At 41.6% G+C, this 17395-nt stretch overlaps 1 long non-coding RNA gene across 1 annotated transcript in view; it reads right to left on the reverse strand.

Annotated features, from left to right (window-relative positions):
- Positions 1–17395, reverse strand: part of LOC120638325 — a 103748-nt gene that overhangs the window by 60632 nt on the left and 25721 nt on the right. The gene's annotated exons all lie outside the window — the stretch shown is intronic.

Here is a 17395-nt window from a genome sequence, read left to right on the forward strand (position 1 = left end):
TTAGGAGAGAGCTTGGAATTGGGAAGGAACAGACAAAGAAGGACAGAAGAATGAAGACTGGGCTTACAAAATCAAGATAAAGACAGAGGGGAATGTAAAATTCATAGACATTTAACAGGTATCCTAATACTCCATATGATTCCTACTTTGGAAGGCCATGATTCATTTTGAAGATATGACATGCCCCAAATGTTACATATGAATTGATGGCCTTTATGTTTCATTTTCTATCTTGGCATCGGGTAATTTCATAAGGGCACCAAAGAATTTATGGGCTCAGTTATTTCTTGGATTACCTGAATTACGCCAAAGTCTCCTAGATACAAGGTCTTCAATCTTCTAAGGCTTACCAAAAGAAATCAGACTAAAACTAAATGTTTAAACACAAAATACTTTACATTAAAATGTAAATGAACCTACTTAGAACTGTAAATGGGTTGGGTAATTCTGCCTTGGCCATTTCCAAATCCTTCTTTGGGTAAGCAAAGAATCACCTGTTATTAAGCCAGAAAGGGTATGTAAAGTTGAAATTTCTCAGCTGACAGGATGAATAGCCAAGATTTGAAAATTAAAATGTAGGAGGTAAGGTGTGTTGAGGGGGGTGGTGTGGGGGTGGGGTGGGAAGAGAGTACTAGATCACACGCCAAGTCAATTGAAGGTGCATTTCCCAGTCTTTGATTCAACAAAAGGCACCTGCTTTCTTAATTTTAAAAAACCCACCACATTTTCAGTTCTATGAAACTCCATCTGATTTTAAACACTAGCAATTAGCAAAGCTGAAAATGAGATGGGGACAGGAGAGAGGCAGCCTTCTGCTTAAGTTCAGCAGTTATATTGTCTTTTATCTGCAATGAAATAGCCTTTTGATGATTCTATGTTTCTTACCAAGGACTTCCATTCCCAGTATACAAAATGTGATTATTCTAACCTAATGTCACTTGAAGTTATTAGTGCTGCATAAACAAACAGGTATAAATCCTAGGCAGAGAGTTTTGATTTAAAAGACAAGGGGTCTTTTTTCGGGGGTCCACTCAAACACAACTTCCCTCTGTATTGGACAAATCCCCTGGGATTACTTAGTCAATCTTCTCTTGGACTTGATGAGGATAGTTTACAAGCAGACTTCCCTGATACATATAGCATCTCTTTTGAGGAGTCAATCAATCAATCAAATTATTGAGCACTTAATGTGTGCTGAGCACCGCACTTACGGATTGGGAGAGTACAATACAACCGAGTTGGAAAACAAGTTCCCTGGCCATTGCAAGCTTTCAGTCTAGATGGTCCCGGGGGAGAGCTGAGAGATGGTGAGGTCACGTTACTAAATACACAACAGCATCTGGGAGAACTGGGCTCTACTGTACTGCCAAGATGTCACTACCACAGACACTGTTTTCTTTCTGACTTCAAATTCTCACCACGTGGTTCCTCGTGGCACCCCTGTGCTCTATCCCTTCTGCTCAGACACCACGTTATCTTTAACAGGCCCTGTTGGGCAGCTAGCTATAAGTGTTTTTGGTAGCCACCTGCAGTTTATTATCCGTAAAATGCCAACTTGCTATAAACACCAAAGTTTCCTAACCAATTCGCTCTGTGTGAACAGGCAGAAACATTCTCAAAACCAATAGTTTCAACTGGGCACACCAAAAAACAAAGAGCTCACTGGACGAAGCAGGAGATAAAATAAACTCAACTAGCATTCAGAATTAATTATACAGTCAAATCCAGGTATTTGAAATGATTGCAACCCACCCTTTGGTGGGATAATTGGGTTTTCTAGATAAGTGCGGGTCTAGGGATGCTGGGTCTCATTTCCAAAACAAACCACCAGCCCGCCCTTTTCCTGGATTCCAGAAGGCTAAAGATAAGTCACCCAAACATATTTTCTGTGAGCTAGCTTTAACCCTAATAATGGTATTTGTTAAGTGCTCACTATGAGTCAAGCACTCTTTTGAGAGCCGGGGTAGATACAAGATAATCGGGTTTGACATAGTCCCTTGCCTTACATTGGGATTCCCAGTCTAGCCTCTGGTTCCACTCACACAAGATCATTCAGAACAGCTGAGTCTGGAAAAGCTTAAAAATAAGCTCTGAATTATTGGATAAAGGATCAAAATTGGATTATTACAGGTAAAGTTAAGATAGTCAAATGAGACAGTGTGATAGAGGTCAACCACCACAGTGTTCCCCTCAGGATTCTAAATGGCCTGTATCCAAAACAGAACACAATCATGTCTGCTCTGTCATATATTTTTAGTATATGATCTGGATGCGACACAGATGGATTAAGAAACTAGTGTTGTGGATATAAAACTCTCCCCCAGTTAAAACATGGAGGAGGAATGAGTTGTATACACAAGTCTGATGTCAAAGATATGCGGCTGTTAAGACTTTACGGCATTTAATACAGTAAAACTGCAACATGACAATACCTCCTTCTTCATGTTTGTCAGGCTATCACTCTCCCCACCTTCAAAGCCTTATTTAAAGCATATCTCTTCCAAGAGGCCTTCCCCAACTAAGCCCTCATTTCTCCTACTCCGACTCCCTTCTGTGTCGCCCTTGTACGTATGTATATACCCGTAATTTATTTATATTAATGCCAGTCTCTCCCTCTAGACTGTAAGCAGGGAACGTTTCTACCCATGGCTCTGCAAACAGTAAGCACTAAAATAAATACAATTGACTGATCGATTGATAGACCCCAGTAATGCATTTTCTATGTTCCCTTATTCCTCAAAAATATCAACATGTTAAATAGTAATAATGATTGTGGTATTTGTTTTGCATTTATTATGAGCCAAGCAATGTTCTAAAAGAAAGCCAGAACAAACACAGAAAGAAAAACCTGAATGCTGAAATAAGCCAATTACTCCTTAGTTTACTCAACGCCAGGCTTCTCACTAAGAAAAATAAAACTGTCAAGCTAGTTTATACCTAGTTCCCCTCCACCTGCGCCTCCAACCCCATCCCATCACACCTTAACAAAACACATGCCCCTTTTCTTTTTCCCTTCCTGATCACCATCTTCAATTGTTTGCTCTCCAATGGCTTTGTCCCCACCACTTTCAAACATCCTCCTGTTCCCCCATCCTAAAAAATCCTCCCTGTAACCCATGGCTCCCTCCATTTATTGCCCCCTCTCCCTCTTACCATTCCTCTCCAAATTCCTGGAGAAAGTCATCTACACCCACCGTCTCCACTTCCTCTCCTCCAATTCTCTCCTTGATTTCCTCCAATCTGGTTTCTGCTCACTTCACTCCACAGAAACTGCCCTTTCAAAGGTCAGCAATGATTTCCTTCTTGCCAAATTCTCTACTCCCTCCTAATCCTTCTCAATCTCTCAGCTGCCTTCAACTCTGTCAACCACTGCTTTCACCTGGAAATATTATCCAGCCTGGTCTTCACTGGCACTGTCCTCTCCTGTTTCTTCTCCTATCTCTCTGGCTGGCTCCTTCTCTGCCACCCACCCTCTTACAATAAAAGTTCCTCAAGGCTTGGTTCTGGGTTCCCTTCTATTCTCCATCTATGCCCAATCCCATGGAGAACTCATTCACTCCCATGACTTCAACTATCATCTCTATGCAGACGATTCCCAAATCTACATCTCCAGCCTTAATCTCTTTCCTTCTCTGTGGTCTAGCATTTCCTCCTGCCTTTGGTATATCTCTACTTGGATGTCTCGCAGACACCTCAAACAACATATCCCAAACAAAATTCCTTATCTTACCACCCAAACCATGTCTTCCCTGAGCTTCTTGTCACTGTAGACAGCACCACCATCCTCCCTGCTACACAAGCCTATAACCTTGGTGTTATACTCTACTCATCTCTCTCATTCAACCCACACAATCTGTCATCACCCCCATCCCATACTTCACTCTGCTGCCCAGATCATTTTTCCACAGAAATGTTCAGTCCATGTTTACCCACTCCTCAAGAATCTCTAGTGGTTGCCCAGCCACTTTGTCAAACAGAAATTCCTACCATAGGCTTTAAAGCACTCAATCATCTTGCCTGCCTACCTTACCCCCCTGCTTTCCTACTAAAGCCCAGCCTGCACATTTTGCTCCTCTAATGCCAACTTACTCACTATAAACTTGATCTCATCTATCCACCAACTTCTCGCCTACGTGCTGCCTCCGGCCTGGAATGCCCTCCCTCTTGATAATCAGCAGACTATCACTCTCCCTACCTTCATAGCCCTGTTGAAGACATATCTCCTCCAAGAAGTCTTTCCCCATTAGACGCTCATTTCCTCTCCTCCCCCTCCCTCTGTCACCCATTTACTTGGGTTTGTTCCCTTTATTCACCCCTCCCTCAGCCCCACAGCCATTTATGTACATATTCATAATTTACTGTACTTTCCCAGTGCTTAGTATAGTCCTCTGCACACAGTGAGTGCAAAAAAATACGACTGAATCAATGAACAAATGCCTGTCTTTCCTCATAAACTCACTGTAGACAGGGAACTTATCTACCAACTCTGTAATACTGTACTTTCCTAGACACTGAGTACAGTGCTCTGCACATAGTAAGAGCTCAATAAATGCAAATGACTAATTGGCTGACACTAACTTTCTTTCTGGTCTTTGGGCCTCTTTTAGTAATTCAAAAAAGAGTTCTGATATACTGAAATTAACTCTTCAAAATACATGGAAACAACCAGATATGGGCAATTATATTTACATTTTAAGGGAAGCAAGAGTAACTATGTAAAAGAAGCTCAACATAGATGCCAAGTTATATTATGAGAGAATGAAATGTAGAATGCCTAAATATAAACACCATTTAGGAGGCAAAAGATAAGTGGAAACTTGACTAGAACTCCTGAAGGGCCACCAGACCCTTGATTCAAACTATATGCATTAAAATTAATGTGTTGCTCCCCAATTATCATATCCTCAGTTTCAGCAAGAAAAATACCTATTTGGTTTTCTTCCAGTCTGTTGGAGAAAGCTTCCTGAGATCCATAGCACTGAAGGGATTTAAGGTCCTACGCATTAAATCTTTCCAAGTAGTCAAAAGATAATAAAATTGGAAGTAAATTCCCAGCAATAAGAAATCCCCATCTGGCACGTTTAAGTTAGAGACAATTTAATGGTGGATAAATTGAAGCACAACTCTAAAAAAAAAAAAAAAAAATCAAAACAAACTCTCAGGTGCTGTCTTTTTATATTAATATTATAAAAAGTATTTAAAAAATTTTATTGAGAAGAGATCAAGAGTAGGTGTTTAAGCTTTTTCAGAGTAAAGAAGTGGGCAAGCAGCTAAATTTTTATTTCTAGTTTTGGGGTTCTCTATTGTCATCTTAGTCTACACTGTGAGGAACTGTCAGAAGCAAATTCAGCACTTCTAAATTTCATTCCTATCTTCAGAATTTATAGAACTGTAAATGGGTTACACTTGTAGCATCTGAGCAATAATACTTATCAGACTATAAGTGTCAATTTAAATATAAGAATTATTTAAATATAAGAATTATAAATGAATTATACCAATATTCATTTAAAGCAATGTAACCCATTAGTGAACATTTTCTCACTTTCATGTAGGTGTGAGAACCTGTATAAATGTATTTGAGGATGAAGACTGCAAATGGCACATGCCATAAAGTAGACAATTTGTATCCAATGACTAAGAAAGGATTTCAACCAATTTGGGATCATGTTGAATTAATAATCTTAAAGAAGGTGTTACTTCTGATTAATTAGTGCATAGATTGTCTGATTAGTGAAGATACTTCCACACTCTTGCTACCTATCCTATACTCAAGCCCCTTCTTTGGCCTGGAATGCCCTCCCACTTCCTATCTGACAATCCCCCACTCTCCCCCACCTTCAAAATCCTAGTAAAATCACACCTACTCCAAGAGGCCTTATCTAAGCCCTTATTTCCCAAATTCATACTTCCTTCTGTGTTCCCTATCTTGTATCTGTACTCCTTAAACAGTTGATATTCACCCCACCTCCCTCCCAGCTCCACAGCACTGATGTATAAATCCCTAAACTCTTCCTTTTTTTCTATCCGTAACTTATTTTAATGTCTGTTTCTCCCTCTAGCTGTAAGCTCCTTGTTAGGAGAGATCATACCTACATTAAAGTATTGTACTCTCCCAAGCATTTAGTACAGTGCTTTACACTTGGAAAATGCTAATATTTATTCATGGTCTGGAATAGGAAAAAAGGGAATTTAAAGAAAAAATATATCTTGTTGGATGGAGATGCACTAACTTAAAAAACAAATCAGTCCCTTCAATTATTTTTGGACTCATTCATTCACCATCATTGCTGATGGAATTATCAATTGCCTAAGGTGTGCAGAGCACTGTACTAAACATTTGGGAAATTAGGTGTGATGGACACTTCCTCTGCCTTAAGGAGTTTCAATCTAAGGAGGAAAACAAATTATTTACAATTAGTGGGATCAAGGGGAAAAAAGGGGATTCAGCAGAATACAGATAATATGGAAAGATGAATTACTGAATAATCTAAGAATCAAAAGTATTTATTAAGCATTTACTGTGTGCACAGAAATGTGCTAAGCACACAGAAGAGTATAATATGGTTGACAGAAATAATTCCTGTCCATAAGAAATTTACAATCTAGAAGGGGAGTCAGACACCAAAATAAATTCCAGATAGGGGAAGCAACAGGCTACAAGGTTATGTTCATAAATGCTGAAGGGATAGTAGAATGAGTACCAAAGAACTGAGGGAATATAGACCCACTTACACAGATGATGTAGAAGAGAGGGAGGGAGGAAGAGGAGAGTGGGGAGATGGGAAGTTAGTCAGGGAAGACTTCCTGATGGAGATATAATTTAGTAGGGCATTGACGATGTGGAGTACAATGGTCTGTGGGATATGAGTGGCAGGGAGTTACAGGCTGCAGGGAGGCTGTGAGCAAGGGGCTGATGGGGAGAGGGATGAGATCGAGGTATGAAAGGTAAATTGGTGGTAGTGGAATGAAGTGTACAGGCTGGGTTGTAGTGGAAGAGGAGTGAAGATAAGTAGAAGTGAAAGAGCTGATGGAGTACCTTAAAGCTGTTGGCGAGGAATTCCTGCTTGATGTGGAGGTGGATGGACAATCATTGGAGGTTTTTGAGAAGTGGGGAGAAGTGCAAAAACACAGAAAAACATAGGCAACAGAGTAAAATATAGCCTGGGAGAGGCTGGATGCAGGGTGATCACCGAGAGAAGTGGTGAAGTTAAGAGGGGATTCAGCAAGTTCTTGTACCAGCCTCTCTGGACCAAGAGGAAGGGGCAGATTCTGGCAATTTTTTGACAACAGAGCCAATGAAATCTGGTGACAGACTGAACAGGCAGGTTGAGGGAGATGAGTCAAGGATAACGCAAGGTCGCAGGCTTATTCATTCAATAGTATTTACTGAGTGCTTACTATGTGCAGGGCACTGTACTAAGCGATTGGAATGTACAATTCAGCAACAGATAGAGACAATCCCTGCCCAATGACGGGCTCACAGTCTAATCGGGGTAGATAGCAGAGCAAAACAGAACAAAACAAAAACAAGACAACAGTATCATGATAAATAGAATCAAGGGGATGTACACCTCATTAACAAAATAAATAGGGTAATAATATATACCGATGAGATAATATATACAAATGAGATGAGACAGTGAGGATGGTGGAGTTGTCAACAGTGATGGGAAGATCCCGGCTCTGCCACTTGTCTGCTGTGTGACTTTGGGCAAGTCACTTCACTTTCTGTGCCTCAGTTACCACATCTGTAAAACGGGGATTGAGACTGTGAGCCTTATGTGGGAGAGGGACTGTGTCCAACACAATTTGCTTGTATCCAATTCGTATCCACCCCTGCACTTACTAAAGTGCCTGGCATATAGTAAGTGCTTAACAAATACCATAATTTGTATTATTATTATTATTACTATTAAGATCAGGGGAGGAGGAAGTTTGGGAGGAGAAAGTTTGGCAAGATGACGTGTTCAATTATGAACATGCTGAGTTTGAGGCATCGGCAGGACATCCAAGTCAAGATGTCCTGAAAGCAGGAGGAAATGTGAGACTGCAGAGAAGGAGAGAGGTCTGGGCTGGAGAGGTAAATTTGGGAGTCAGACATATATGTATGAGTTAGAGAAGGATGTGGAATTCTAGACTAAATGCCTAGGATGGTTGTATAAGCATAAGTGCTAAATAAAGGTGTTGGGCTGAAACAATTTAGGATGATGGAAATTAATTGGGGAAGGCTTCTTGTAGGAAGTGGAATTTCACGTGGCCTTTAAAAACAGGGAGAGATGTAGGCTGGTGGAGTAGAAGGAGAATGGTTATCAATCAATCATATTTACTGAGCATGTACTGTTTGCAGAGCAGTGTACTAAGCACTTGTACAAGACAGCAGAGTTGGTAGACATATTCCCTGCCCACAACGAGCATAGAGTCTAGGGGGGATTCAGACAGTAATGTAAATTACAGATGGGTACATATGTGTTGTGGGGCTGAAGGAGTAGTGAATAAAGGGAAAATCCAAGTGTGCGGGTAATAATGATAATAATAATAATAATAATGATGGTATTTGTTAAGCACTTACTATGTGCAGAGCACTGTTCTAAGCGCTGGGGTAGACACACGGGAATCAGGTTGTCCCACCTGGGGCTCACAGACTTCATCCCCATTTTACAGATGAGGTAACTGAGGCACAGAGAAGTGAAGCGACTTGCCCACAGTCACACAGCTGGCAAGCGGCAGAGCCGGGATTTGAACTCATGACCTCTGACTCCAAAGCCCGGGTAATGCAAAAGGGAGTATGAGAAGAGGAAATAAAGACTTAGTTGGGGAAGGCCTTATGGAGGAAATGTGCTTTTAATAGGCCTCTGAAGGTGGGGAGAGGGATCGTCTGTCGGATATGACGGGGGAGGGCATTCCAGGACAGAGGAAGGACATGGGCAAGAGGTCGGCAGTGAGATAGATGAGATTAAGGTACAGTGAATAGGCTGGTATTAGAGGAGCACAGTGTGGGCTGGGTTGTAGTAGAAAAGCGGGGGGGGTGGTCAAGGAGGGGGTAAGGTGACTGAGTGCATTAAAGCCAATGGAAAGTTTCTGTATGATGTGGAGGTGGATGGACAACCACTGGAGGTTCTTGAGGAGTAGGGCAACATGGACTGAGCATTTTTGATGAAAAATGATCTGGGGAACAATGTGAAGTAAGGCCTGGAATGGGGAGAGACAGGAGGCAGGGAGGCCAACAAAGAGGCTGATGCAGTAATCAAGGCAGGATAGGATAACTGGATAAACTTGGTAGCCGTTTTGATGGAGAGGAAAGAGCGGAGTTTAACAATGTCGTGAAGGTAGAACCAACAGGATTTAGTGACAGACTGAATATTTGGGTTGAATGAGAGAGATGAGTCAAGTTTTCCAGGCAACGACATTGGCCTGTGCAAGGGGTTGGAGAGAGCAGAGTGAAGAGGGTGCCCACAAAGAACGTGAACCTGGGGTGGGCCAAAGAGAAGGGTGGGAGTAGAAGGTGAGCAGAGAAGATGTGTAAGAGGAAGAATGCTAATGGATAGTATCAATGACAATGATCAGGATTTTGTCTGAGGTGCAGGGAAATGGTGGGCAATTGAAAGTTTCTGAGGAATTGAGAGGCTTGGGCCTCATGTCATAGAAAAATGATCCAGGCAGCAGAATGTCCTATAGTATGAATTTCTTCCTGCCTTCAGGACATCTCTCCCTAGATATAGAGATGCTGACACCTCAAACTAAACATGCCCAAAACAGAACTCCTTACCTTCGCACCCAAATCCTGTCCTTCCTCTGTCTTTCCTGTCACTGTAGGCAACATCCTCCCTATCTCACAAGCCTATGACCTCGGTGTTATTCTCGACTTATCGCTCTCATTCAACCCCCATATTTAGTTTGTCACCCAATCCTGCCGGTTCTACCTTCACATTATCTCTAGCATCCACCCTTTCTTTGCCATCCAAACTGTTACTACGCTCATCCAAGCACTTATCTTACATTACCTTGATGACTACAACTGCTTCCTCCCTGATGTTCCTGCCTCCTATCACTCCTCAATCTATTCCATACTGCACTCTGCTGCCTAGATCACTTTTCTTATAAAGCATTCAGTCTACCTCTCCTCACTGCTCAATAGCCTCCAATGGATGGACGACATCAAACAGAAACTCCTTATCGTAGGCTTTTAAGCACTCACTCAGCTCCCCCCAACCCTACTAATCTCACTGAACTCCTACTATTGCCTAGCACGCACACTTCGCTCCTCTACTACCAACTTGCTCACCATACCCTGATCTATCTCACCCCAACCTCTTTCCCACATCCTCCCTCTAGCCTGCTGCTCCCCTTTCCTCCACATATGCCAGACCACCACTCTCCCCATCTTCTGAGCCTTATTACGGTCACATCTCCTCCAAGAAAACTTCCCTGATTAAGCCTTCTTTTCCCCAATTCCCTCTCCCTTTCTCTGTCCTATGCCCTTGGATCTGGGCCCTTTATCCTAACTTTTATACAATATTAATACAAAAAGGCAACACTTGAGAATTTCTGCTGTGATTTCTTTTTGGAGTCTTGTTTTGATTTATTCACCATTAAATTCTAACTTAAATGTGCCAGATGTGGATTTCTTATTGCTGGGGAATTTACTTCCAATTATATTATCTTTTCCTTGAAAAGATTTCATCCAAAGAACCCAAAATTCCTTCAATGCTGTAAATCTCATGAAGCTTTCCCCAACAGTCTGAAAAGAAACTGAATAGCATTTCTCTTACTGAAAATGAATATGGGGTAATCAGGGAACCACACGTGAATTTTTCTGCATAGGGTTCGAATCAAGTTTCTGGTGGCACTTCAGGAGTTCTAATCAAGTTTACATTTATACTGTGCCTTCTAAATGGTGCCAAAATTTAGGCAGTTTACATTCCCTTCTCTTAGGACATGACACAGAATCTCTGTTGACCTTTCTCTTTTTAATAGTTACTCCTGTTTCGTTTAAAATGGTAATGTACTTGTTCATTTGGGATTGTTTCTATATATTCTAAAAAGTTATTTGTGGGAGGCAGCAGGGCCAAAGCACAGGATTGGGAGTCACAAGGACCTGAATTCTAATACCAGCTTCACCACGTGTCTGCTATGTGACCTTGGGCAAGTTACCTAACTTCTCTATGCCTCAGTTACATTATCTGTAAAATGGGGCCCCACGAGGGACATGGACTGTGTCCAAGCCGATTAGCTTGGATCTACCTCAGAATTTAGTACAGTGCCTGGCACATTGTAAGTGCTTAAATACAAATTAAAAAATTAGATTTTTTTTAAAATAATCCAAAGAGGCACACAAACCGGAAATAAAGCCAGTGTGTAGAAATAGATGCAAACAAGCCTACATGTTTTTATTTCTCTCTGTGAGAAACAAGGGGTTGAATAAAAATTCAGATACATTTTAGTCAATTTCTTCATCAATTTCCAGGAGTTTTCCCCTTTTCCTACATTAGTAGAAAAGAGAATACACAAACAAGATGCTCTCAAAAACTTTCTGTATGCGGCCTTGGTGCTGTATGCAGTTTAAACAAGCAATTCTTTGTGGATATTGAGGTCTGAGTTAAAAGAAAAAAAGGTCACCCAAAGATGCTAAAACCAGTTCAAAACTGGACCAATAAAGAAAATCAATGTATAGAAAGACTGTCAAGCAGTGATGATGATGATGATGATGATGATGGGGTACCCCATGGTTAAACAACGGATGAGCCTCCATCAAATCATGAAGACTTCCAGACTGGGAATGTGCATGAATGAAGGAATTGATTAAAATGCCACTGGTGGTTTGTACAGTATTGTGCCAATATTTAGTACATTGATGCACACAGTAAGTACTTAACTAAAATCACAATTATTATTACTATTACTACTCACACTCTCTCATAATGATAGTATTAATAATAATTGTGGTATTTAAGTAGTTACTACGTGCTAAGCATTGTTCTAAGCACTGTGGTAAATACTCGGTAATTGGAATGGACATGGTCTTTATTCCCATTTTACAGATGAGTGAACTGAGCACTCCCACTGGAACCCTGGATGGAAGGTCCCAAACGCTATTGCCAACCAGTTCTTGATTTCACAATGAATGACACTTAGATTTCTAAATTTACATCCAATTTCAGTTTTACAACACTGATTTCCACTTTACAAGACTACCATTCTTTATGGTGATGGACCCACTTACTATTTTCTTTGGAGGTAAGCTGCATGAATTGATCCTCTCTGGTAATGCTACCTGGCAATCAGGTAAATTCACCTGCCAGTCCAGAAGAGAAACAAGATTGTTTAGAAAATCAAAAAGCAGTACCAGGGGGAGGGACCTCAGGAACAGATGTGGAGGAAGGATTCAGAAGCGGAGAAGCAGCATGGCCTGGTGGAAAGAGCCCACGCCTGAGATTCAGGAGACCTGGATTCTAATCCAGGCCCTGCCACTTATCTGCAGTGGGACCTTGGGCAAGTCACTTCACTTTTCCCTCATCTGGAAAATGGGGTAGAGTACTGGTTCTCTCTCCCGGTTAAATTTTGAGCTCTGTGACGACAGGGGGCTACGTCCAACCAAATTAGCTGGTATCTACTTCAGTGCTTAGTTCAGTCAGGTCATAACAAATACCACAGTTGAGTTAAAATTAGGAGCACCCAAGAATTGCAGGGAAATGGTGAAATGGATAGGAAAGTTTAAGAAAACGAAGCTGTAACAAAAGAGGTCAAGGATGGGGAGGAAGGGAAACAGGATGCCACGAAATGTTACCAAGCTAGGTCAACATATTCATTTCATTTCTAACTAAGCATATCAGCTTCCCTATTGTGCAACCTCTATTACCCAAAATAAATACATCATTTTAGTTATAACCCTCATCTCTAGTTGATGGAGTACATAATTCTGGGCAATTTGGGTAAAAATTAATTATCCGACATGGTTGAGGAATCAATCCCCCCACTTATACCACTGGTCCCATGAGAAAGTGGGTTCCAACTTACATAGGTTTTACACTGAGATGCAGTTGCTAGGAACTAATTATGCCAAGACTTCCAACGTAGCACACCACCATGAACAGAAAAGGAAAAATCAGAGTTCAGACCAGAGATGTAGAGATGTGAGAGCCCAGAAAACCATTTCTACTTGCTAAACTCCTAACTCACTGCTCAATAAATGCTGCTGATGGATCGTTTCTGTTCAGTAAAATCGTTCTATCTGGATATACTTCAGGCTTAAGTGAAATAATTGTTTCCATTCCCATAGTGTGTACGTGCATTTAACATCACATTAGAGAAATTTCTTAAATTAGGCATATGGGCAGTATTTCTATGAGTGCTTTGTCTCAAGAAAGATAATAAAAAATGCATTAACGTGAGCTTTATGATTCACTGCTAGTGTAATTGCAGACCACAAGTATGCAATGTAACAGGTCTGCTGTGTGGCTAATGTAATCGATACCATAAAATTAGAGTCAGGCGGAAGAAAAGGAAGAAGTGGGGAAAGCAATTCACATTATTTCTCTAAAACATTTTTGTCGTAAGGAAAAAAAGTTGCATTTTTGATCACCGCTTAAGAGTTTTCTTGTTTTACTTTACCCTTGCCTGAAGTACATGACAAACAAATGAAGATTAGAAGTCTATTTACAAGCATCTCTCCCCAACAAATGAAATATGAGTTGTAGAAAGCCAGCCCAAGACAATTCCACACCTCGGGAGGAAGGAGTGCTCTACACACAGTAAGTGCTCAATAAATACGACAATGAAAGAATATAACTCTTCCAGACAAACAGTGTAAAATGGCCCAATGAAGGGAAGAAAATAAGTACAGAGGCCTTGCTCACTTTGTGGCTCTGAGCTTACTGAACATGGGTTCTAGGATTACTTTCGTTGTTGTACAAGTCCCTGAGCCAACAGAAAACCAACATAAAGGTAAAAGTAGCTTTGTTGTGACATCTTCTCTGCTGCTCTCTGCTCCCCCAGGAGATGGCTCAGGTCCAGTGTTTCTATGTAGGTGGGAGTATATGAAGTGAAGGCTGAGGGATGAAGGGAGTTGGGGGGGAGGCACTTAGAGCTAAACTTGGAGACCAAAGGTTGACAATCCCTGCTCTAGCCCATAAGCATGCTGTGGTTAGGGAATGTGTCTTCCAATCCTGTTATAGTGTACTCTCCCAAATGCTTAAGACAGTGCTCTATGCAAAGTAGGTGCTCAGTAAATACCAGTGATAAGTGATACCCAGGGAGTAACCTGAAACTCTGGGAAACTGAATTAAGCCTTTAGACATCCTAGGAGTACCATAGTAATAAAAATAGTAATGATGGCATTTGTGAAGCACTTACTATGCCAAGCACTATTCTAAGCACTGGAGTAGGTACAAGGTAATCAGGCTGTCCCACATGGGGCACATAGTGTTAATCCCAATTTTACAGATGAGGTAACTGAGGCAGAGAGAAGTTAAGTGACTTGCCCAAAGTCACACAACTTGACAAGTGGTAGAGGCAAGATTAGAATCCACGACCTCTGACTCCCAAGCCCGAGCTCTTTCACGCTGCTTCTCTGCTTCTCCTACCATTTAAAGTACTGTTTCACTGCCTTAAATATTGCCAAAGGAACTTGCAGTGCCCAAAAGAACCCATTTATTCCCAGGTTATATCTTACCCACTGAGAAATCTAGTTAATCAATTCCTTCCTCAAATGTGTATCTTCCTTGGTTCCCTGCCTCTATTTCTTCAACTTCAACTGAACTAGGGTTCAACTGATTCTTCATCCACATCACTGTTTTTACCACTGTCCAAGTCATATTTCACAAAGTGTCCCAATTTTTAAATAAATTGCTATTGCCACAGATTTTCTTTAGTCTTCTAGACTGGAAGCCCCATGAAGACAAGAATCACGTCTCTCAACTGTGTTATACTGTACTTTCCCAAATGCTTGGTACAATGCTCTATGCGGAGAAAATGCTCAATAAATACCAATGATTGACTCCCTTCAGCACCTGATTTCAGAATGCTAAAGATGTTTTCTAGGCTGCATATCCTACTGAACCCTCTAAGAGCTCAATAAATAATGCCGATGGATTGATTCTAGTTTTTCTGCACACAGCAAGCCCTCAATAAATACGATTACTTGATTGAGTGGAAGGGATGGTGGGAAAACAGTATTGGCTCCAGTTTTGCTTCAGGGCTCTAGTCTGCCTCCGGAGTCCCCTCAGTTCCTCCATGAGAGACACTTCCACACCCTCAACAGCCACAGGGCAACCTGCCTGGGCAACTCACCCTGTAAGAAACATTAGGGAGAGTTGGGAGATGGGAGGGGGCAGAATAATAGTAATAGTATTAAGTTCTTACTGTGTGCAGATCACTGTACGAAGCACTGGGAAGGAGCACATACGTGGCAATTAGACACGGAACCTATCCTTCGAGGGACTCACAACCTATAAGCCAAGGATGGATGTCAGACAGTTTCCTTGCTTACCCTCTTCTGGCCTGGAATGAAAAGCCACAGGCTATACACAGTGCCTTCACTGGGTCGAACCAACTGTCAAACCAGGACATCGAGGAACAGTATGTTGTTTGTACACTTAATGCACAGCTTAATGACTATGGCTAAGCCATTGCCCACCAATAACAACATGGAGCCACAGTAAAATATTCTTTAAAAAACTTCAGTTTAGAGAATGAACTGCAGCTATTTATCCATTTACTTGGTGTTGGGAAGTAAGGATGTTGAGAGAGCAAGGAGACTGAGGCTCAGAAATGGCTGGAAGCAGGGCCCAACCAGAGCAGCAGACTGCTCCTGCCGGTTGGCACGGAAATCCAGCTTTCCCAGCACACTAGGAACTGGGTGCCAGAAATCGCTTGTTTTCCCAACTGGTAGAACACTGGAAGCAGAGGCAGTCTGGAAGCAAAAATTAAGGAAGATCAGTCAATTAATCAATCAATGGTATTTACTGTGTGCTTATGTGCAGGGCACTGTACTAACGCTTTGGTAGAGTACAAGTTCTGCTTCCTATGACTTTTATGCTTTATTCTTTAATTTTAAATGCTCCCATAGCTTGTAATTTATCTTTTGTTTAAATGTTTGCCCTCCCACCTAGATTATCCATCCCATATGGGATACTTACAGTTTATCTTTTAATCACCATGAGCTTTAAGACACTCAATCAGGCCTGTCCATCCTACTTACCTCACTATCTCCTACTGCAAATCAAACCACATACTTCGTTCCTCTAACACCTGTAATTGTACCACCTGTACCTGTCCCTGGGCTCATCTCTATCTTGCCAAAGACCCCCTCACCCATGTCCTCACTCTGGCCTCAAACTCCTTTCCCTTTCATGTCTAACAGTCCACCTTTCTCCCCACCTTCTAAACCCTCTTAATTCACATTTTCTCCAAGAGGCCTCCCCTGACTAAGCTCACTTCCCTTATCCACCCTCCCCCTACTCTTTAAGCACTTTGATATACACACTCCAGCCTCAAAGAATTTACGTAAATACCTCTATACTCTACTACCTCCCCTATCTGTAATAGATTTTAATGTCTGTCTCTGGCTGAAGATGGCATGCTCCTTTGGTCAGGGATCATATCCAACGAATCTATGGTACCTTCCCAAGTGCTATAGTACAGTGTTCTGGCCACAAAAGTGCTTAATAAATGCCACTGGTTGACTGCAATTTACCTTAGCATGCTGGCACTTGATAATAGCTTAACACCAGAACCAACGATTTATCAGACCCTGTTTGGGTCATTTATTTTTATGCACCCACCTACTCACCTTTTTAACTCTTATATAGTTACAACCTATCTCTGTTCATCTTTCCAGTTGAGTGACATACTTCTTCTGCATGCACCCCACACCCCTAGGTCAGTGCTCTGCATCAGTGGGTACACACACTATCAATATAGAATGTAAAGGGATGAATAAGGCCCATTAATGTCAGAGTTTTGAAGGGGAAGAGAACAAAGACTGATGGTGCTTCCCTTCTCCTTACCATTCCCTGAAGCCAGAGAATAGCACAGAACTGAGAGTCCTGTTCTTGTCTCCCTGGTGTCAGTCGAGTCTGAGCATGTTCCAAACAGTGGAAAGGGATGTGTGGAAAGTGCATTTTTATGTAACTCTCTGGCTGGCTTGAGAGGGTGATATTAATCTGTTGCACGAGAGCAAAAACCAGTCATTTCTCATTTCCCCACACCTCTCTCCTACCACATAGTGAGTAATCTTAAACTTGAAAACCCCTTGGGAGGGACAGCCACTCTCACCTTCTCTACCATCCACAGGGGTTTGCTAGGGTAGATAATAATAATAATGATGGTATTTATTAAGCACTTAGTATGTGTCAAGCACTGTTCTAAGCACTGGGGTAGATACAAGCTAATAGGG

Source organism: Ornithorhynchus anatinus, chromosome 1, assembly GCF_004115215.2.
Source record: "Ornithorhynchus anatinus isolate Pmale09 chromosome 1, mOrnAna1.pri.v4, whole genome shotgun sequence".
Classification (NCBI taxonomy): domain Eukaryota; kingdom Metazoa; phylum Chordata; class Mammalia; order Monotremata; family Ornithorhynchidae; genus Ornithorhynchus; species Ornithorhynchus anatinus.